Source organism: Lontra canadensis, unplaced genomic scaffold (genome assembly GCF_010015895.1).
Source record: "Lontra canadensis isolate GAN:19392208 unplaced genomic scaffold, GSC_riverotter_1.0 scaffold116, whole genome shotgun sequence".
Classification (NCBI taxonomy): domain Eukaryota; kingdom Metazoa; phylum Chordata; class Mammalia; order Carnivora; family Mustelidae; genus Lontra; species Lontra canadensis.
Window position 1 is genome coordinate 3,130,022 of NW_022631110.1, and position 22,264 is coordinate 3,152,285.

Consider the following 22,264-nt stretch of genomic DNA (forward strand, 5'->3'; position numbering starts at 1 on the left):
GAAAAACATCTCTCCACCACCCTGGGTCCTACCGACCAGTTGAGGTAGACTAAATGCTACTTCTTCCGCGCCGCCTTCCTTCATACCTGTGAATAAATGTCATTTTTTTCCTTCTCTAAACAGCCACAGTCTCACCTGTGCTTCCAGATCATTCATTCATTCGTTCAATAAGTATTTATCGAGAATCTTCCAGGACCAGATTCTGTGCCAAGTGCTAGAACACAAGAATAAAAACACAAGTCTCTTACCTCATAGAATTTTCTGGAGTAACTGGGAAACAGCTGTGTACACGAACAATTTAATATTAAAAAATTGCTGTGTGGTAGATAGTACAGTTGTTAAGAATGTGGACTCTGACCCCAGATTGCTTGGATTTGAATCCCAGCTCCACCACTAACTGGCTGTGTGAACTTGAGCCAATGCCTTGGTTTCTACATCTCTAAAATAGGATAGTAATAATAATTACCTCATAGAGTCTAGACTACTGAGCGTGTTCTGCAAATGAGTTCCTGTTATAATCGTTTAAACCATTAGAAGTATGAAGGGAAATTGAAACAGGGGGGAAGCATTTAATCCTCGTCTTATCTGTGAGTCTAATTTCCCCTACCAGATTCTAAGGTCTTCCAGGGCAGACATATTTACAAACTGCATAAGCTCTGACTCGGTTCCCTGCTCTTACTAGGGGCTCCATGAATATCCACTAGTTTCAAGGAAATGGATTCGTTCAGATCTGGGTCAGCCCCTCAGCACCTCCAACTGGGTGTACAAGTAACTGGAGCTGCCTCCTGCCTTCTAGACCAAATCCTGAGGTATGCAAAGGTCTGTGATCAAAGCAAAGGGGCAAAGGAAAATGAAGGAAAAGCTGTCTCACCCAGAGATGCCACGTTTTCATCCTGGGCTTTACGTTTATTCCCTCTCATGAAGGCCATCTGGGGTTTGGCGTTTCTACTTCCATGATGTAAATGTATTTTCAAGGGTTGGTTACTTGGCTCTGGAGTTCACTGGGTGGACCTCAGCACTCAAAAATCTATCCTGGGAGCCGTTAGCACTTTCCCACCCCTATCCCCTTAATAAACTAACTGAAAGAGGACAAAAAGATCAGTTTTAAGGTTCGCAAATGTAAGCCACTTATCATTTCCCTAAGAAAGTTGCTTCTCTCTTCTTGAAGGAAATCGTCACTAACCCATTATGGAATTTTCCAGAAATTCCTCAAATTTCTTCAATTTTGAGTCATGTAGTTCTGAAAAGAAAATATGTCATGCTGGTTTTGATTTCAAAATGGCTTCCAATTTGAAGTCCTGGCAAATGTCTATTCTGGATAGAACCCTAGACGGACTTCGTATTAATTCTAGTAAATGATGGAGATGGATAGCTTGCTTGTTGCCAGCTTCACTGAAGTAAGTTAAGACAAGTTGAGTTCATATGTTTTTCTTTCCTACCTTGGGTATCACATGCCTAATACTTTCATTACTATAATTCCCAGTCTTCTGTAATCTCATTAGAGAAGTGTTTTAAAAATATAATTGCCTAAAAGATGCATAGCACACTCATCATTAGTTCCTCAAGTAAATTTGTACTGTGGAGGAGAATTTTAAAAGGGGCATTGGTTAAAAACTCTAATCAGGCACAGGCAACAATGCACAAGGTGCTCAGAGGTAGGGTCAGAGGTCTTCCCACCCAGTTACTCGTAGAGTACTAAGTCCTGTTGACAGGATCCAGGACTGCTTGAGTAGCTCCAGAGAGAAACAAGTGTCTGCATATCAGACTGTTAGTGCTCTACCCATGTTCCCTTGACATTGACCCTTCCCCCATGGATTCCAGTGACTCTGTTCCTGAGAACATCTTTTTTGTTGGAGTACATTGGGCTTATAGGCAAGGCAAGCCCCAGTTAGTGTTTCTGGAAGCAGTTCTAAAGCAAGGGCGGTTGGGGAATTGGTGAGTAAATCCTTGTTCTGGTTCCTTGAGGGTAAAACTCTGGTGCATGCTCTCTTCTGTCTTCCAGAGTTTCACAGTTTGATTGAGCTCTAGTCACCCACACTAGAAACTGGCTTGCTAACACACCCATTACTGTCTTCGTTTCTTTCCCTGTTTCTCCTCTCCTCAACCAGTGTTCCCTGGGATCACCTCTCAAAGAAACTATTTGTACTTAAATCCTCCGGGTCTGCTTCTGGAAGGATCCCAAACTAAGATAATTCCTAGTTCTGCAAGTCAGGTGAGGTCTTTCCTGCTTCTCTCTTTGATGGTTTTATACATCTGCCAACTGGTTTGGGCTTGCAATCTCTTCTCCCCCTTTGTTACCACACATTGCTCTTAGATCTTCCTTCCTCCTAAAGCAATGGGCAGATGTATTGCTCCCCCTGCTCCAAATCCTCTACTATTACCCCATGTTCTGAGTAGGAACAACAAAATCCATACCCCTCTCCTTATCTGGCCCATACCCCTTCCTAGCCTTTGACCCACAAACCCTTAAATGTGTAGGGGGCTCTGCTGACCTATCCTGCTCGTAGATTCTAATTATTTGTAGAATCCAAAAGCTTAAGGGAAGGTGAGAACAGTCAGCTGGGTATTATATTTGTATCTTTATCCTACTTAAAAGAACTTCAAAGTACTTTTTGCATTTACACATTTTCTGTAAATAGATTAGCAACAGCTTTCCCTCCCCTCCCCCAGTTCTCTCATTCCAGATACAGGGCTCCTATCAGTTCCGTTAGAAGGAAACGTTGCATGTGAATGCCCTACTGTAGTTCCTTCCTTCCTTCCCTCCCTTCCTTCTTTTCTTTTTCCTTCCTTCCTTCCTTCCTTCCTTCCTTCCTTCCTTCCTTCCTTCCTTTTTTTTCCCTTCTTGTAGGCTGTACACCCAACATGGGATCAAGAGTTGCATGCTCTACTGAGTGAGCCCTACTGCACTTTCTTATACTGGAATTAACTTTAATTCCAGGAAAATTAAACCCCTGATTTTCCAATCGCTCTTCTGTTTTGAAGTCACAATAGGAACTGTAATAATAAATATTTCACAGATGCAGAGACAGAAGGAAGGAGTATGTTATGTTGGACTGAGCAACGTAACAGGCCTCAGCTGTAGCCTGGCTCTGCCTTTAAGAGCTCAGGTGACATTGAACAAGTCAGGAAACTTCTCTGAGTCTCAGCTTCCTTATCTGAAAAACCAGAAGGTTGTGCCTGAGATCCACTCTAGAGCTAAGATGCTACTAACAAGCTATCATGATTTGAAGTTGTACTTGCTGGGAATGAATAGGTAGGTAGATTCGAAGGCTCAGAGGCTACTCTAAATTTGTTCAAGCAGCTCATAATTTTAGTTTAGTTGGTCCAAAAATTCACCTAATTTTTTAAGGCCTTAAAAAATGATCAATGAGTGTTACCCAACAGGACATGGACTAAAGTCAGCTGTAGTCTTTGCTTCCCCCAGAAACTCCTGTCTCTTCCCTTCCTTCCTGACCTTAAGGCTGGATGACTATAACATGCCTAACTTGGTTCTGGCTTTCTTTCGAGATAAATAAATATTAATGTGAAATGAAAACCACACACGTAATAATGTTGGGATTAATGAGGTGCTGAATTGTATTCTTACTTTGCTATTGTTGGCAAGTGTGGTGTTCAGCTGAATTCAAAACTGTGGAACCATTTGTAAAATAGAAATATTAGTCCAAAGTTTTGCATTCGCCATGTGGCTTATTATTCTACCAAGGTGGGTTGGCAAGGCCCTCCACATCTGGGAAGCAGGGCCGGCAGTGTTGGGGCCGTGTTGTCTGGGGGTTCTGAGTAAGCCCCCACTTCCACCCTCCATGCCTGGTCAGTCACAAAGAAAAAAACAGGAAAGGAAGGAAGAGAACTGTTCTCACTTACCTAGCTCTGGTGAAAGTGACTGGGAAACGTTGTCCATTAGACCATTATTGGCCATTAAATTCTAAACTCTCATTCTGTTCCAGGATTAGTCTCCAAGCGGAGATGAAAGGGGATGTCAATTAAGCCTTCTATGTGCAGTTTCTCACATATTCATTCCAATCGTCTTTGGGAAGGTGTCATAAGTCCTGGTAAACATATGAAGAAACCAGGTCTTAGTGAGTGACCCACCAAGGTCACATAGTTGGCAAGTCAGAATTTAAACCAAGGCTTCTGCCTGTACCTCCAGCAGTCAGTACAGCCACCACACTTCCTACCCTAAGAAACACAGGAACGTATTCCAAGATGTGCCTTTTCTTCTGTCCCATGTGGCAGGTGGGAGTGAATGCTGGAACCACCTTGGTGGAAAGCAATTAGTGTTATGTATCAAGACCCTTTAAGATGTTTATACCTTTGGGGGTGCCTTGGTGGCTCAGTTGGTTAAGTGTCCAACTCTTGATTTCAGCTCAGGTCATGATCTCAGGGTGGTGAGATCGAGCCCTGGAGCAGGCTCTGAGCTGGGCATCGGGGTCTGCTTAAGATTCTCTCCCTCTCTCTCTCTGCCCCACTCCCCTAACCCCTGCTCATGTGCACATGCACTCTCCCTCTATCTGTCTAAAAAAAATAAAGTTTATACCTTTGGACTGTGAGATTCCACTTTTAGGAATCTTCCTGAAAGAAATTACCTGAGATGTGGGTGACTACCAGAGATTAATGCAAAAAGATGCTATTACAGGGGCACCTGGGTGGCTCAGTTGGTTGAGCGACTGCCTTCGGCTCAGGTCATGATCCCGGACTTCCAGGATCAAGTCCCGCATCGGGCTCCCAGCTTCTTGGGGAGTCTGCTTCTCCCTCTGACATTCTCCTCTCTCATGCTCTGTCTCACTCATTCTCTCTCAAATAAATAAATAAAATCTTTTTTAAAAAAGATGCTATTACAGTATTATTTATAATCATGAAATGCTCTAAACTCCCTTTCCAGGAGAACAGCTAAATCATTGCAGCAGAGGCCCTGGTTGGGCCAGAATAGAAATGCAAATATGTGGCATGTTCCCATCCTTGGAGTATAGGTCTGAATTTACTCATACACATGGGTACTGGAGCAGAAAAAGCATTAACTCAAGCCCACAGCTGGAGTTTAGATTATACAGGAAGACTTGGTAGGGAGAAAGAGGATGCCAACATAAGCCAGCTTGTAGGGAGAGATCATAAGGCCCCTGAAAAATAATTGATCCTAGAGAAGAAAGCACTTGGTGTGATAAAGTGGCTTCAGCAACATAGCTTGAGATTCCAAGAGAGAAGGGGTGCCTGGGTGGCTCAGTTGGTTAAGCATCTGTCTTTGGCTTTGGTCAGGATCCTGGGGTCCTGGGATGGAGCCCTCCATTGGGCTCCTTGGTCAGCGGGGAGCCTGCTTCTCCCTTTGCCTGCCATTCAATTTCTCAATTTATGTTTGTGCTCAATCTCTCTCTCTCTGACAAATAATTAAAAATCTAAAAAAAAAAAAAAGAGAGAGAGAGAGAGATTCTGAGAGAAGTAGAACAAAGTCTCTCCTCCCTGACATTCTTCACCATGGCTTATCAACCACCAGCTTTGGACCTTCTCTTGGGCTCTTGTCCTGATGACCATCTTGGCCTTTTGACATATCACTCATCTACCTTGGCTTGTTTTTGGACTACCTTCTCAGCTTAAGAAAGAGGGAGCTGTCTCCCTCTTTCTACTGGATTCATACAAAGAAATATCTAGTAGCCATGAAAGTAATGCTTGGGAAGAGTTTAAAGTAGAATAGGAATTGTGTTGGATATAATCTTAATCAAGTAATGAAGGATGAAAAAAATCTGTGTATACAGAAGACGATTTTCATTAGAGTGGGTTAAAGCCTCTGCTTCGGCTCAGGTCATGATCCCGGGGTCCTGGGATTGAGCCCCGCATAGGGCTCTCTGCTCAGCAGGGAGCCTGCTTCCTCCTCTCTCTGCCTGCCTCTCTGCCTACTTGGTGATCTCTGTCTGTCAAATAAATAAATAAAATCCTTAAAAAAAATGCCTTCCAGATTTTGGAAAAAAAAATATGTCAGAGCCTTAAAGCAGGGTTATGAATGCCCTATATTTCATTTTTATTTCTTTTCCATTTTCTATGAACTTGGAGGTATTATTTTATACTTACAAAAGGGAGGTATTTAAAATGTGCTCTTTTTCTCCCTCCTAAAAGGCAGGCAATGCACAAATCTATTAAATGTGGTTGAAAAATAGATGGAATTGGCCTGGAAGTCACTGAAGTGGCCCATCTGGTTTAGCTGTGTTGGATGAGAACCAGTGGACTGCTTAATTTGGCACCAGCTTGGGCCACTGGTGCTTTTATGCAGCCTCAGAGAGAGAATTGAGCTGTTTTGTATCTGGAAAACTGAGATGGTACCATCCTGATACAGGTGGTCCAAGAGGAATAATTTTGCATGATGTGGCAAATTAATGTTTGCAAAGAAAATGCTGTTCTGGTCTTCAAATGTTCTCAAAATAGCTTATTGAGACTAGACAGCCTCCCTGTCCAGTTGCAAAAGAACTTTCAGTTCTCATTTGGAAGTGAACCTTGAATCAAACATTGATCTATAAGCCAAGTGCAACTGTGAGGATTTTGTTAGATATGAGTATAAGCAAGCATATACATTTAGAGTCTAAATTCAGAATCTGCTACTTGAACCTAATCAACTTCTTCTCACTCTAAAGCAGTAATTTATTTGTAACATATTTATGCTCTCATTTTTTCTTTCATCTAAAAACCATTACCACACACATATTAAGTTTTGTATTGTTGCTTTGCACAAAGTCAAAATAATGCATGTTTTTTCCATTCAACTATTATTGCAATTATGGTTTTTTTTTTTTTAAAGGATTTTATTTATTTATTTGACAGACAGAGATCACAAGTAGGCAGAGAGGCAGGCAGAGAGAGAGGAAGGGAAGCAGGCTCCGTGCTGAGCAGAGAGCCTGATGCGGGGCTCGATGCCAGGACCCTGGGATCACGATCTGAGCTGAAGGCAGAGGCTTTAACCCACTGAGCCACCCAGGCACCCACAATTATGGTTTTAATTGCATTCACTTCTTCCCCTCTGCCTAAACATAAAGGTACAGTGTATCTCATAGGTACTTATTAAATATATAAGAACCAAAAGATTTGGGGCACAGCCATCAGCATCTCCAGCTTTATGGTACAATTTCTCCTCCCTGAATTTTTGTTTCCCTTCATCTCCCAATCCCCAAATTGTTTCATTTGCTGTAGCTTGAATAGCTAACAAAGAAAAGTAATTTTTGTCTTCCTTGGCGCTGCCTACAGAGGTGGCAGCCGTCTCCTATTCAGCATCATGGCTGCCCTCAGACCGCTGGTGAAGCCCAAGATCATTAAAAAAGAGGACCAAGGGGCGCCTGGGTGGCTCAGTGGGTTAAAGCCTCTGCCTTCCGCTCAGGTCATGATCCCAGCGTCCTGGGATCAAGCCCCGCATTGGGGTCTCTGCTCAGCGGGGAGCCTGCTTCCCTTCCTCTCTCTCTGCCTGCCTCTCTGCCTACTTGTGATCTCTGTCTGTCAAATAAATAAATAAAATCTTTTAAAAATATATATATACATACATATACATATATATGTGTGTGTATGTATATGTATATATATATATATATATATATGAGGACCAAGAAGTTATCTGGCACCACCGTGACCAATGTGTCAAAATTAAGTGCAACAGGTGAAAACAAGAGGCATCGACAACAGGGTATGCAAAAGAGTCAAGGGCCAGATCTCGATGCCCAAAAGTGGTTATGGGAGTGACAAGAAAGCAAAGCACATGAGGCCCAGTGGCTTCTGGAAGTCCCTAGTCCACCATGTCAAGGAGCTTGAGGTGCCACTGGCGTGTGACAAATCTCACTGTGCGGAGATTGCTCACAGTGTCTCCTGTAAGAACCACAAAGCCATTGTGGAAAGAGTAGCCCAGCTGGCCATCCGAGTCACCAGTCCCAATGCCAACAGCGCAGTAAAGAAAACGAATAAACAGACAACTTCTGTGCACGTCACATTTGTGTTAATAAAATCATTAAAATCCTCCAAAAAAGCAATTTTTTAAAATTCTCATAGGCTCCTTACGCCAGCACATAAACACATTCATGCTTCTACCATCTTAAAACAACACTACAACAAAACACTTCCAGCTTGAAATGGAGACCAGATATTGATAAGCCAAGGGCAAGTACATTGCTGGCCTTTAAATCTCCAAGAGTGGGAGAGAAGAGGGGCCCCCAAACTCTGAGTGCCGCCAACAAGAGCCACCCTCCTCCTCCAACACTCACAGCCTCACCGTTACTCTACGCCTTGAAGACCATCGAGGCTCATGCCCTCCTGTCCTCTCTCTGTTATGCGTTGAATTGGGTTCCCAGTTAATGCCTGTTAAAATCCCAACCACTTGTACCTCAGAATGTGACCATATTAAACTGTAGTTAAGGTCTTTAAGGAGGTGATTAAGTTTAAATGATGCTGTTAGGGTGGGGCCCTCCTCCCTTATGACTGGTATCATTATAAGAGGAAGAGGTACCAGATGGGCAACCCTATGAATAGACAGCAAGATGGCAGTCATCTGCAAGCCAAGGAGAAAGGTCTTGGCAGGAAACAACCCCGTTGGCACCTTGATGTGGACTTTCAGCCTCCAGAACTGTGAGAAAATAAATTCCTGTCGTTTAAGCTACCCAGTCTGTGGTACTTTGTTAAAGCAGCCCGAGAGGACTGATACAGCCTTCATCTCTGCCTGTGTCTGAAGCCTGGCACTCCCACATCACCCCTCTTCTCTCCAACTCTCAAACCACATGGCTTCGTACAGTTCCTCATTCAGTGTTTTCAAATGGCACACTGGAGTCCAGTAGTGGATTATGAAGTCGGTTCCATGAACTTCAACCATCATATGAAAAATTAAATAGAAGGGGGCCTGGGTAGCTCAGTCGTTAAGTGTCTGCCTTCAGTTCAGGTCATGATCCCAGTGTCCTGGGATTGAGTTTCACATCGGGCTCCCTGCTCAGTGGGAAGTCTGCTTCACCCTCTCCCTCTGCCTGACACTTCGCCTGCTTGTACTCTCTCTTTTTCTCTCTCTCTGTCAAATAAATAAATAAAATCTTTAAAAAAGAAAAAGAAAAAAAATCTGAGTAGTCTCTTCAATAAGTGGTGTTGGGAAAACTGGATATTCACATGCAAAAGAATGAAATTATACCCCTATCTTATGCCATACACAAAAACTAATTTAAAATGGATTAAGGACTTAAATGTAAGACCTGAAACCACAAAACTCCTAGAAGAAAACATAGGGGAAAACCTCCTTGACATTGGCCTTAGCAAGGAATTTTTTGGATAGAACACCAAAAGTATAGGCAACAAAACAACAGGATAAAAAACAAAAATAAACAAGTGGGACTATATCAAACTATAAAACTTCTGCACAGCAAAAGAAATAGGGGCACCTGGGTGACTCAGTGGGTTAAGCCTCTGCCTTCGGCTCAAGTCCTGATCTCACGGTCTTGGGATCGAGTCCCGTATCAGGCTCTCTGCTCGGCAGGGGGCCTGCTTCCCTTCCTCTCTCTCTCTGCCTGCCTCTCCGCCTACTTGAGATCTCTCTCTCTGTTAAATAAATAAATAAAATCTTTTTTTTTAAGATTTTATTTATTTCTTTGAAAGACAGAGATCACAAGTAGGCGGAGAGGCAGGTATAGAGAGAGAGAGGGAGGAAGCAGGCTCCCTGCCGAGCAGAGAGCCAGATGCGGGCCTCTATCCCAGGACCCTGGGATCAGGACCTGAGCTGGAGGCAGAGGCTTTAACCCACTGAGCCACTCAGGCGCCCCAAATAAATAAAATCTTAAAAAAAGAAAGAAAGAAGCAACAAAATGGTAAGACAACCTGTGGAATGGGAGAAAATATTTGCAAAATATCTGATAAGGGGTCAACATGCAAAATATATAAGTAATTCATACAATTCAATTGCATAAAAAAACAAATAATCTGATTTAAAAATGGGCAAAATACCCAAACAGATATTTTCCCAAAGAAGACAGGTACATGAAAAGATGCTCAACATCATAAATCATCAGGGAAATGCAAATCAAAGCCACAATGAGATATTACGTCACACATGTCAGAATGACTATTATCAAAAAGACCAGAGATAACAGTGTTTCCAGGATATGAAGAGGGAACCCTTTTGCAATACTGGTAGGAATGTAAATTCGTAGAGCCACTATGGCAAACAATATGGAGGATCCTCAAGATATTAAAAAAAAGTAACTACCCTATGACCCAGCAATCTGACATTTGGGTATCTATCTAAAGGAAATTAAATCACTATCTCAAAGAGATATCTGCACCCCATGTTCAGGCAACAGTGTTAATAATAACTAAGATATGGAAATAACCTAAGTGTCCACTGATGGATGGTGAATGGGTAAAGAAGATGTGATTTTATATATATATATATATGAAATACTACGATTTGTGACAACACGGATGGACCTTGAGGGCATTATGCTAAGTGAAATGTATCAGACAATGAAAGACACATACTGTATGACTTCACTTACGCGTGGAATCTAAAAAAGCTGACCTCACAGAAACAGTATAGCATGGTGGTTGCCAAGGGCTACGGAGGGTGGGAGAAATGGGGAGATGTTGGTCAAGGGGTACAAACTTACAGGTATAAGATAAATAATTTCTGGGGCTCTAATCAGAGCCTAGTGACTATAGTTAATAATACTGTATTATATACTTAAAAGTTGCTAAGAGTAAATCACAAATATTCTCACCACACACAGACACACACACACACAGACAACACAAAAGGTAATCGGGAGAGGTGACGGTTGTGTTAACTAACCTTATTGTGATCATCATTTCACAATATATATTCACACAACATTACATGTCAATCATCTCTCAATAAAGCTGGAAAAAAGAGAAAAACACTAAAGTACAACAAAACTAGCTTTAGATTATAAATCATAAAAAAAGAAAAAATCAGAGTAGGAACAAATTGCTCTCACTGTGCCAAAGTTTAGAGCCCTCTTGTATTAATCAGGATTCTTGGCGGTGGAGACTGCCTCTGGCAATCTTGAACAAAAGTTAATTTGTTGCAAGGATTTGGGAGACAAAAAGAAGGCTTGGAAAACCCTGGTTAACACTGAGCGGTCCCTAACCAGTCTTCAAATTCTTGAGGTTTCAAAGACCCGGGTGAGGGTATCCCATGATCTAGCCTAGGTCTAGCCTAAATCAGGGTGAGGGAGCTGGCCTGTTAACTTCTACTGGGGCAGCCAGGCACGACCGCTCTCCAATACAAGACAGAGTGGGAGAAAGGACAGCCCCCAAACTATGAGGGTCCTGTTAGGGAGGGGGATGAAATCATATTGAACTGAAACAATGTCATGACTATGCGTCTTCTGTTGGTAACTTAGCTTCTGGCTTGCTTTCTTCACCATTCTTCTCCCATTAATTTCTTACCTCCCTGAAATGCGGCATCAGGCCCCTTTGCAAATACCTCATTCAAGTCACCAATCAAATGGACTGTCTGATCCAGTGGATGTTTCTCAGGCCTTATCTTTCTAGATATCTTATTTTGGGTTCCCTGGCAGCAAATTCTGAGACAAGAATTTCAGCATAAGTAGTTTATTTGGGAGATGAGCCCAGGAAATATAGGTAAAGGAGCAAAGAAGTGAAAATATAAGGGAAGGGCTTCAACAAGAGTGTGCGTTATCACACCAGTTAGTGCTATGGGCAGCCAGAGTTTACTCTCCCTCCAGGGAACTCTGGGAAATGGCATAGAACATGCATCTCAGAGTTCTGTCGCCCACAGGTCAAGATGATGGAGTAAGTCATACACCAACTTCTGTCAATCATGGGTGGAAGGTTGCTTAGGGGGAGCGGTGTGCCTTAACTCCCTGGCACTCCCAGCCTGCTGTCAGTGGGCAGAGCGGGCTCTGGAAGCCAGAAGAAGTCCAGAATCAAAGGGATGCGGGTCTGGTACTTGGAAGTGTGGCTGCTTATACTAGTAAGGGCTATGGGAATATGGGCTTGGCGTGAACAGCATTTGCTATATTAGACATTTGTGTGGGTTGTCTCACATTACTTGTGACTCTTTTTGAAATTCTTTTTTCCCTTGGATTCTAGAACATACCATCCCACTTGTCTTCTGTCCTCTTCTCTTGCCACTTCTTCCCATTCTATTTCTCGTCTTTTTTCCTATACTTAGATATTGGTAATCTGTCAGCTGGGGTCTTCTCATCCCACACAATCTCCTAATCAACCTCAACACACCCTGGCCACCAAATCCCAGCCACCACGGACTAATCTGGATTGACTTTTCTAGTCCTGCTATTTTTTTGGTGCATTCTAGACCCAACAGCTTAATGAACATCTCCACTTGGGTCTCCCGAGCACATTAACCCAACAGGTCCAAAACTTACCTCTCCAAACATTATCTTCTCTCTAAATTTCTCTCTCCCCTGAGTGCCCTCCCTCAAAATGGCGCATTATCCATCCAGGTTCCCAAGCCAGAAATCTAGGGTGATCCTTCCTTCACTCTTCCTTCTCCTCACCTCTGAGGCCTAATTGGTCATAAAGTCTTTACAATCCTACCTTCTAATCTCTTTCCTACCCTCTCTACCTTTAAGGCAAACTACCTTCATGCACTGTGCTTAATAAGGCAAGGTATAGAAGGGACTCTTAGCTTACCCCCCAACCTTCCGTTTGCTCCTTTTGGGCTCATTCCAATTCCCGAGACCTTGTGGACTTTGTTTGTGTCCTTTGGCTTAGAAAGACCTCAGCTTCCCTGACTCACTTCAAAGTGTCTGGTGCAGCCTCAGAGCTGGACTCAACCCCAGGATCTTCCCAGTCTTGGTAGAATTCTGAATCAGTTAGGATCCAGCTCAGTAGTGAATTACTGAAATAAAAAACAACGGGGGCTTGAAGGGCTAGAAGTGTATTCCTTCCTTATATCAAAAGAAAATCTCTAAAGGAGATCAGTCCAGAGCTGGTGTGCCTCCCACCACCTGTGGGTCTCAGTGAAATTATGACAAAGGGGTAAAAATTCACCTGGGGTATTTGATTCAAAGTAACTATTCCCCTGAGCACAGTTCTTTTACAACTTGGTTAATTTCAGGTGTATATAAAGAAGCCCTAGGCAGGTTTTCAACAAATCCCTTCTACGTTTGGAACTATTACACCACAGAGCTATGTGGTGCCTAGAAGAAGCTTGCTTCTGAGGCAGATCAGAGGTGTGACTTTTTCCTTTTGGGTTTCCCAGGGACACCCCTGCCCATGAATCCTCCCACTACCACCACCAGGCTCTAACTTCTGGGTTTCTTTCTTCCCTCTTCCTTTCAGACCTCCTCATTCTGGAGCCCAGCAACCAGCTTCCTGGCTGCCCCCCCACACCCATCCCCCCACCCCCCCCCCCCCCAGGGCCTTACCGCCCTCTGTCTGTCTCCCTGTCTCAGCCAGGGTCTAAAACTCACTCAGCAGCTGAGGGAGGTGTCACTGAGCTGTCAGAGTCACCAGAGCTCATTACTGAAACACCTGAGGTGTTAAGTGTTCATAATAGTTCCTGAGTTAACCGCTCCCAGGAGATATTTACATCTTAATGGGAACAATCTGGAACCGGTGTTTTTTCTCCACTGGGTTCTCAAAGACGAGGTGATGATCTGAACAGCACCCTAGGGTAGATAGATAAGACTGCTCGGGGTGGTAGGTTACCCGTGCAGGAATTCTGGCCACTCTGAGAGCCCCTTCCTCTGCCTAGGGCCCCGCTGGTCGCTTCCTGGGCGGAGGGGTCCTTATCTCAGCCACACCTGTCCTCCACAGTCAGGAGAAACCACCTTACACCTTTGAGGAAGAGAGAGTGCCAGCCTGTTGCCCAGCTGGCCAAGGCAAGATTGAAAACCAGTGCCTAAAAACAGAAAAATGTGCTTTTTATTGGGAAAAATTCCAAAACTACATACAAGTGGAGACTACAAGTGGTCACTTTGTACTTACCCCAGATTCAACAACCAATATTTTGCTATTCTTGTTTTATCCAGTACCCCACACCTTTTCTTTTTTCCACCAAGTTTTCTCTAAAGCATATCTCGCGTCCTTTCACTTTAATGTGCATCTCAAAAGGAAGGAAGGAAGGAAAAGATTGTCTTATATCCCACAATGCTATTATCACAGTTAATAATATTAATAACAATTCATAAACCTTATCTATCACTCAGTCCCTATTTAGATTTCTAGATAATTGGGAAAACAGAAGTACTTTTTAGATAGTGGGACCTTTTTACAACACCAGAGTAGACAGGCTTATAGTAAAAAATTTGGGAAGCAGAAATTGTGCCTTTTTAGACCCCCTCAGAACATCCAGTTGGCCCAAACTAGAGGTTGTGGAGTCTTGATAAGCTGAAAAAGCAAATTATCTTCTTGTACTTCTTCAGTTCAATAAAAAGTAGAAGTGTTCTTCACAGTTTGACTTTGTGTTTCTGTTCACAGGATTTCGTAAGGTGCTAGAAAGCCACTTCTACCCACCTCAAAGGGCTCATATCAGTCTCCCTCTGAAACAATGTGAATAAAAGACTCCTTGTATATTCTTTTTTTTTAGAGAGAGATTTTATTCATTTATTTGACAGAGAGAGATCACAAGTAGGCAGAGAGGCAGGCGTGGGGGGGGGGCAGGCCCCCCGCTGAGCAGAGAGCCCAATGCGGGGCTCGATCCCAGGACCCTGAGATCGTGACCTGAGCCAAAGGCAGAGGCCTTAACCCACTGAGCCACCCAGATGCCTCTCCTTGTATATTCTAAGAGGGGAATATTACAGCGTCCACCTGTTGTTCTTTGTATCAAAGGCTCAGGGAAAAAAATGATGAGGACTTGTATATTTGTACTTAAGCCAGAAATTGTCCATTAACTTTCCAAATTATCCAGTCATAGTCTACTGAATTTGGAAGAACTGCCAAAGATGAAAGGAGCTTTTCCTGCTCACCTGGCACTAACGAAAAGTGGTTTGGGACAGGAAGTGATCAGTCAGACAAAGATAAAAATCACCATAATCCCTACCAGCTTGCCTAGAAGAGATTGTGCTTTCATTTTTATCTGTTACAGCTTCTCCATGCTGCAAAACGAGCCTTTTCTAGTTATAGCTAATAAGGTTGACTTTTCATCACATGCCAGGTTCCATTCTCAGGACTCAAGGTGGCTTAGCTTAGTTCGTCCCCACAGCCCTAGGAAGTAGGCATGATTATTATTCTCGCTCTTACAAATGAGGAAAGCAAAGGACACGGAAGTTCGAGGATAGGTTGTGCAAGATTACGTGGCTAGTTATAGCCGGCAGACTCAGGGCTTGAACCCAGGGCATCTAGCTTGGGAGGAGATGCTGGGATTTTTGTACATATGATCGCATCTGATCTCATTGCTTTCATTGTGTAGCTCTGTCCCAACACTTTCACACAGTCCGAATTAATTTCTGCTTACTCTCTTGTTTTTCCAAACGAAGCTGTGAGCTCCTTGAAAGAAAAGGCTGCTATGTCCTGACAGTGTGTATCTAGCAAAGGACAGACATTCACTCAATGTATGTGACAGGACCAGGGCTTAGGTGAGGAGATGGAGGCACTCACCCACAGAGCAAAATTTAAGAGGGCTCAAAAAAAAAAAAAAAAGCCTCAACAATCAAGATGGATAATACTTTAATGCAATGGTTTTTGAAAAATTAAAATCAAGGTCAGTAGCAATGCCCTGCCGAGCAATGTTGGCGCCTGAGGCAAAAGGAAAGATCAGAGGTAGTGATCCAGACTTGAAAATATTGATATTTTAGGACGCCTGCGTGGCTCAGTTGGATGAGGGTCTGACTCTTGATTTCAACTCAGGTCATGATCTCAAGGTTGTGAGACTGAGCCCTACATCTGGCTCTGTACTGGGCGGGGAGCCTGCTTAAGATTCTTTCTCTCCCTCTCCCTCTGCCCCTTCCACACCACTCCCCACTCATGCATGTGCAATCTCTAAAAAAAATAAATAAGTAAACAAACAAATATTTTAGTAATCATCATGGATTTTTTGCGTTAATTTGATTTCTTAAGATTATTACATTAAAATATATTTTTCTTGATTATTGAATTTTTTGGTGTCTCCTCCCCTCTCCCTTAAATTTCCCTCCTGAGGTGAGTGCCTCACTGGCCTCATCCTCGTCCAGGCCCCAGGCACAATTGAATAAATGGTTAAGTTCACATGCTGTATCTACCTTTTGCAGGTGAAAAAATATATATAGTTGTTATTAAATGAATAATGGAAAAGACAAATATGGAAACAAACGTTAAATCAACAAAGCCTAAAGTTGTGGGAGACATTGTTTCTAGGAAATTCTTTGTGTTTGTCTGAATCATCGGAGGTTGGCTATCTCAGTTGTTTCAAGCAGGTTGTTAATGAGGTCACAGCCATTGACCAATCCTCTTAAAAAGCCCCTTGAGGAGCCGCTAACAATGACTCATTCATTAAACAAACATTCACTGAGTACCTACCCTGTAGCAGGTTTCTGTCAGACGCTGGGGATACAGAAATGTGGAGGCAGGGCCTGCTTTTTCAGGTGGAATGGAGGTAGAAGAAAGTCGATAGGCAGGAGATCATAGGTTTCCCCGGAGGACTCATGAAAGGCTTCTCAGAGGGGGCCAGGAGCACGTCAGTTTGGAGTTAGAGTGTTTGAAAGAGGCCAGTCAATAATTTCCCCCAGCTTAAGATCTGAATTCCTTGTAAAGTAAGACAAAGAAGTTGGCAGTTAAAGACCAAAATATTAACTTTATCCCTGGCACAATGGATGTTGGAGAATGTGGCTTACACCTGCCAACAAGCAGCCTTCCCAATGCTGAATCCCAGAATTAGACGGACCCACCCACCCAGCATCCCTGGACCAAGGCAGACCTGCCCGCTGCAGGGACAGAGCTTGCCTCTGGAGTTTGGAAGAGAATGGGGGCTCCCTGGGAGCAGCTTGCTTCCAAGAAGTAGTGATTGGATGAAGCATGTCCATTATTGCCTATATGGTATAAACAGAGAGATGCATAAATGAACTGTAATCCCTAGAGGTGGCTGGTTACATTTAAACACCTATTCAGGGGGCGCCTGGGTGGCTCAGTGGGTTAAAGCCTCTGCCTTCAGCTCAGGTCATGATCTCAGAGTCCTGGGATCGAGCCCCACATCGGGCTCTCTGCTCAGCAGGGAGCCTGCTTCCTCCTCTCTCTCTGCCTGCCTCTCTGCCTACTTGTAATCTCTGTCTGTCAAATAAATAAATAAGATCTTAAAAAAAAAAACACCTATTCAGGAATGCACATTCCTAACAGGTTTAAGTACTACAAATATTGTTATCTAAAGCTATATCCAGAGGATTTGTTAACAAATACATTAGAAATAATTTTTCATCGATGAAATGACTGATTGTAGATATTTATATGACAGATTAGAAAGATGATACTGGCCCAACTGCTTTTCTGCTTTTGCACAAATGAGGTATAAGAATCTGGCAAGCCGAGCAGTCTGATATTGTTAGAACAGTGCCCTGGGTCTAAAGCCTCCTTGGTTCTATGCCCACCTTTTCACTGAGAACTCAGTTGGAGATAAACCGTAGGACTGGCCAGTCCCATCCTCAGAATTTTGTTGTATTCATCTTAAGAGTGAGTCTTTCCTGTGAGGTGCTTGTTGGAATGTGTAAGGACCGAGAATGGAACTTCCGCACAAGTTTACAAGAACATGAGGCATGACTGTTTTTGTGTCTACTTGCTGATACATAGACATCTGCTAGGATTTGGTGTAAGACTTTTTTTAAATAACGATTTAATTTATTTGTTTGAGAGAGAGAGAGCACAAGTGGGGGAAAAGGGAGAACAGATTTCCCCGCCCAGCAGGGAGCCCAACTTGGGGCTCGATTCCACCACCCTGAGATCATGACCTGAGTCAAAGGCAGACACTTAACTGACGGAGCCACTTAGGTGTCCCAAGACTTGCTTTCATTATAATAGGCCATGTAGTAGCTAAGTTGTGGTGGCAGTGATGTATATTTCACCTTTCTACTTCTCTCAGCTAGAACCAAAGGAACCTGACCACTAAAGAATGGCCTGATTGGGGGCACCTGGGTGGCTCAGTGGGTTAAAGCCGCTGCCTTCAGCTCAGGGCATGATCTCAGGGTCCTGGGATCGAGCCCCGCATCCGGCTCTCTGCTCTCTGCTTCCCCCTCTCTCTCTGCCTGCCTCTCTGCCTACTTGTGATCTCTCTCTGTCAAATAAATAAATAGAATCTTAAAAAAAAAAAAAAGGTCAGATTGGCTTGGGTCAGTTCAATTCATCCTTCCCAAACTCATTAATCAGGTAAATAACTCCTCCCCAACCCCAGGGGTGGAGAGAGCACAGGAGTGTTATACTAATAGAAGTTCCTTTACACGGAGGGGCTCCTGGGCGGCTCAGTCCGTTAAGCATCTGACTTTGGCTCAGGTCATGATCTCAGGGTCTGGGATCGAGCCCCATGTTGGGCCCCCTGCTCCCTGCTCTTCCCTGTCCTTCTGCCCCACCCCCAGCTTGTGTCTCTCTCGAATAAATAAACAACATATATTTTTTAAAAAGTCCCTTCACATGGAAAGGAAACTCAGTAGTAGGGAATGAGAGTTCTCCACTAACAGTAGACAAACCAATGTTCTAGGCAATAGAAATAGCATGGACTAAAACACAGAGGCCTGATGAACACATTCAGGAGATTATAAATCATTCCATATTCCTGAAGTATAAAGGGCAATAGGAGAAATGGTGGGAGATAAAAGCAGATATCAGGACAGGGAGCTCTCACAAATCCATACAAAAATTTAAGAACTATCTAGTGGTTCTAAGAAGGATGAAAACAGAATAGGATTTGAATATTAGAAAAATGCCTTCGTTGGCAGTGTGGGGAGACTGTGAGGGGACGGCAGCAAGACTAGAGTCAGGGGTACCAAGAAAGTAAGGCACTGCTGCTCGTGAAATGGTCTGATTTAAAACAGTGGAAAAGAGACGGCGAAGAGGAAAGAACATGAATGATGCTCAGAAAGGAGAATTTGGAAAGACCTAGTGATTGAGTGGCTATATGAGGTAAAGGAGTGTCTTGATCCATTCAGGCTGCTATAACACAATAGTCTAGACAGGGTGGCTTATAAACAGCAGGAATTTATTTCGTACAGTTCTGGAGGCTGTGAAGTCTGACATCGAGGTGCCAGCAGATTCGGTATCTGGTGAGAACCCACTTCCTAGGTCATAATGGCTGTCTTCTCCCTGTGCCCTCCCACGGTAGAAGAGGTTAAGGAGCTCTCTGGGGTTTCTATTATACTGGCATTAATCCCATGCACCAGGGCTCCCACCCTCGTGACCTAATTGCCTCTCATGGCCCTGTCTCCTTATAGCATCATCTTGGCAGTTAGGTTTCACTATATTAATCGGGGAGGGTGGGGGGGGTAGAGACACAAGTATTCAGTCCATGGCAGGGACAGAGGCTTGTAGTGTCATCTCCATTTTCAAAGCACATAAGTACGCACAATTTATAGAGAAGCATTCAATCTACGAGTATTTATTGAGCCATGAATATATAAATAGCAAATTGATAGTAGTAACCATAGGTGGTAGGTTGAATTTCCAAAGATAACTACCACAAACACACATTTCCAAGGGTAAAATCCTTCTCTGTATGCTTGTATATAATGCCCAGAAACAAAGAGTGCCTTAATATAGGTTTCTTATGTTCAGTGGATCTTTAACCTCTGCTTAGGCAGTGTCTGGCCTGTGCTAGTTTCTCAATAAATAACAAGCTGAATCATCTAGAAAAAAACTAATACCCCTATGTGTTAGTTATGCACCGCTGTGTAGCCAGTCACCCCAAAAGTTAGCATCTTAAAACAGTGAACATTTATTATCTCACAGTTCCTGTGAGTAAAGAATCAGCAAATGGATGGTTTGGCTGCATGGTTCCGGCTCATGGTCTCTCACAAGGCTACCCTCGGGTTGTCAGCTGGGACAACAGGCATCTGAGACTTGAGGAGGCCAGAGAAGCCTCTTCCAAGAACACTTACCAGGCAGTTGGCCAGTTGTGCAGACCTCTCCACAGGGCCGCTCACACCTGGCAGCCCCCGAGCCAGCAGATGATGGTAATGGTGATGGTGAATGAGGGAGAGAGGGGGAGAGGGAGGAAGCAGAGAGAGAGGCCTCACTGCCCTTTACCACCAAGTCTCAAGTCATCATCTATTGAGCACTACTCTGTTCATCAGAAGCAAGTCACTGCTCAGGCAGGCCACCACTCCAGGGGAAAGGATTGCACAATATCGGGGGATTCCTGGGGACCCTCCCGGAGGCAACCTACCATACCTTGTGAATTGTTAACCGACTGTGCAAACAGCAGCCTCCAGATGCTCCCACAAATGTGCTCTTTGCTGTGAAGGTGGCTATAAATTAATTTATCTGCGTTTCCCTCATAGTTTTGCAAACATGGTAACACTATCACTTCTTTGCTCCTCAAATGCAAAGGGCACTCCAGCAGGTAAATGGACGGTAACGACAACTACCTTTGCACCAGGAAGATCCCAGGTTGGCGCCAATGAATTACCTTGAGGCAGTTTTTGTTTGCCTCTTCGAGGTTGTCCCTCGACTAGAATGAAAGTTAGGTTTGTATTTCTCAAGCCCAAGCCCGTCTCCATCAACCCCGCAAAACTAAACACCAGTTTCAGCATTTAAAAAAAGTATTGCCTCGCGTAGTCCGTTTTATTTTAAACCCTTGTTCTAAGATGGCCTGAAAAGACAAGCAAAGTGTCACTATAGTCAGGAATTTTTAAATGAAAGTGCTCAGTGTTTTCCAAAGAATAAAATGTGCATTTGCTTCAGGAAAGGAAAATATTTTTCCCCCTTGGTTTTAAAACACGCACGCTTTCTCTTTCATAAAAAAATTTCTAAAGTGAATTTGCTGCAGAGATTTGTGCTGAGTTTGCCGGAGGCAAAAGGGGCCCCCTGTGGAGGATTTTCCAGTTGGCAAGCCTGTATGGTCAACTGAAGGGTTAGAGATATGGGTCCTTTGTCTATTTTTATTTTTATTATTTTTTAAAAGATTCGAGAGAGGAGAGCACGCGTGTGCGCATGCGTGAGCAGGCAGGGGGCGGGGCAGAGGGAGAAGATCTCCGCAGACGCCTTGCTGGGCAGACGCTGAGCCCTATCCCCCGACCCTGCGCCCACGACCCCCCGGTGATATCAAAAGCCCCACGCTTAACGGACAGAGCCACCTGCTGCTCCTCCTTTGTCAATTTTTTGCCCAGTATTTCTGCAGCCTCAGCCAGTGCCTGCCCTGCTTCATCCTGCGGGAGGAGTCCCTTCTCGCCAATTCCAGATAAAGCCTCGAAATAAGCAATTGGGTGTTGGAGGGGAGCGCACACGGCAAGGTGGGAAGAACAATTTTTCTCTTACAGGGCAGTTGAACAAAACTCTCGAAAGAGAGAAATGAAATGGGGCCACTTGATACCAAATAAAGACGAGTGGAGGGAAATTATCCCAATTATGCTGTGGGTGTGAACGTTTTCACACAGCCTTCCCCCCACCCACCCAGAACAGTTTAGCACCGTGGCTGCCAAAGCTGGTCCAGATGTGTCACATCAGTCTTCTGAGATGGCATCTTTGCCTAGGCTGACAGAAACTCGCTGTTTACTCTAGCTGAATTTCCCCAAACTCTGTCCCTCCGAGACCAAATCCATCGTAGTCCTTAGGGTTCCTACCGCCTTGGCAAGCTCCGTGTGGCTGGTAACCGTAGCCGTTAAAAATGCTTTTAAATCATTTCTGTATAATAATTAGATTAAGATTTGTCCTTTGAAGTCCTCCTCTACTTGGCATTTTGGGTATCACTTAACAAGCTCACACGCAGCTTTTGTGTTCATCCATTGGACCCTGTGGCCATAGGGCCCCCTGGGTTTCTACTTCAAGGCTGGATTAGTGGACTGCGGGTAAGTTTATCACCGCCAATACATCTTTGAAGAATGATGCTTTCATCACGTAGCATTTTCTCCTTTGCTTAACCAGCTCTCTTCTCTATCAGATGTGTCAATAACCATTCGTGTTTGCCTCCACCAGAGCTTCTCGAACACTAATATGGAGGGGGATCGTGGAACGTCTTGTTTAAATGCAGATTCTGATTCATTTAGATCTGGGGTGTGGCCTGAGAGTCTACGTTTAGGAAGCGTGTCCAGATGATGCTGGTGTAGCAAATTCCAGATCTACTTTGAGTCTCAAGGACCTAAAAGCTGCACTAGTCATGATTAGAGGCAAACTGGCTTGGCTGCAATTAGAACACCCGTTATCCCCTTGAAGC